Consider the following 1,632-nt stretch of genomic DNA (forward strand, 5'->3'; position numbering starts at 1 on the left):
TGGTAGTGGTGGTGGAGATGGTTGTGGTGGTGATGGTGGTGGAGGTGGTGGTGGTAGTGGTTGATCATGGTGGTAGTGCTGTTGCTGTCATGATGAGAGCATAACTAAGCAATCAGGAGATAATTTCTAAGCAAAGAGGATCTCTTTTCATCATCTGCATCATTCCCCTTCTGTCCTAAATATTGGACAATCAATCTGTTCTACCTCTTCTTATGATAAGGTATCATCTACCAATTGACCACTGGCTCGGGATCCAAGAGCTACACAACTGAAGTCTGTAGTTGTAGTCCTTGTGTTGGGGTCAAACAAATGAGATTTACCTTAAGTACTGCCATTTTGTTTTCAGACTCCACTTTGATCATAAGGTGAAATGAAGTTCAAGTGCCCAGACTCTGAGGGAGCTGGGGACTGTCCTCTCATCCCTCTTTTGCCCCTCAAATGTAACGATTGTTCTTAACCAGGACAAGAACAAATGATTCTGATTGATGAAACTGTAGCTGTACCTTGGCATAGATGCTTATGGGCCTTATACTTTTTCTCCTTAATAGTAACTATGGGATGCAGTCAGTTTCTGAGGATTGGTATTGTCTCTGACTGAGGTTCTGACTTAAGGTTTTGTTCCTTAATTCAAATAAAGATCTTGCTTTGCTAGACTCTTATGACTGCTTGGATTGTTTCTGTTTTTCATCCCCAACATTTTTTTTAAGATTTATTTGTTTAATTTATGTATATGGTACCCTATAGCTGTACAGATGGTTGTGAGCCTTCACATGGTTGTTGGAAATTGAATTTCGGACCTCTGCTTACTCCAGTCCACCCCATTCACTCAGTCCCTGCTGGCTCTGGCCCAAAGATTTATTTATTATTGTAAATAAGTATACTGTTGCTATTTTCAGACACACCAGAAGAGGGCGTCAGATCTCATTATGGGTGGTTGTGAGCCACCATGTGGTTGCTGGGATTTGAACTCAGGACCTTTGGAAGAGCAGTCAGTGCTCTTACATGCTGAGCCATCTCTTGCTAGCCCATCCCCAACATTTCTAACACTTAAGTGCATTACCACATCTCTCTTCATAGGGTGAAGGGTGACATCTCTTTGCATTCCTTCATTCTCTCTTTTTAGAAAAATTACTGCTCATTTGGGCAATTTTCTGAAGCCATTCAGAACACGTACTTAAGAAACTTCTACCTATTTCGTATGGATTTGAGTTCCTCCATAACTACCTTCAGTCTGAACACTGTCTGAAAACCAAGGATAATAATTCCGCATTATTAGCATCTGCCTAGTAAGCATTGTGTAGTTGCTTCCTTGTCCTCACAGAACTCCTCCCAGTGCCTCTGGCTCAGTATTGCAGATTCTTCCCACTCCTGTGGAGACCAACATGTACAGAATGACCTAAGCAGCACAACCTTCCGCAACACCATAGAGAGTAGGCTAGTTGCCTCATCAGGTAGAACTGCTTTCAGTGGGGCATTTCCCTTGATTGTTATTCCTTAGTACAACTGTGGATTTGATGGCAACAGAGCGTTACTGCCACCTAGTGTAACTCTTGTGAATAACCAGTCAACAGGGTGCTTTTTCCCCCTAAGAAAAACTTGAGCTGGGCGGTGGTGGTGCATGCCTTTAATCCC

The 1,632-nt window shown here is 42.6% G+C and overlaps 1 pseudogene; it reads right to left on the minus strand.

Annotated features, from left to right (window-relative positions):
• LOC116091769 overlaps window positions 1–1,632 on the minus strand; it is a 5,123-nt pseudogene that overhangs the window by 3,164 nt on the left and 327 nt on the right.

This window comes from Mastomys coucha, unplaced genomic scaffold (assembly GCF_008632895.1).
Source record: "Mastomys coucha isolate ucsf_1 unplaced genomic scaffold, UCSF_Mcou_1 pScaffold15, whole genome shotgun sequence".
Lineage (NCBI taxonomy): Eukaryota > Metazoa > Chordata > Mammalia > Rodentia > Muridae > Mastomys > Mastomys coucha.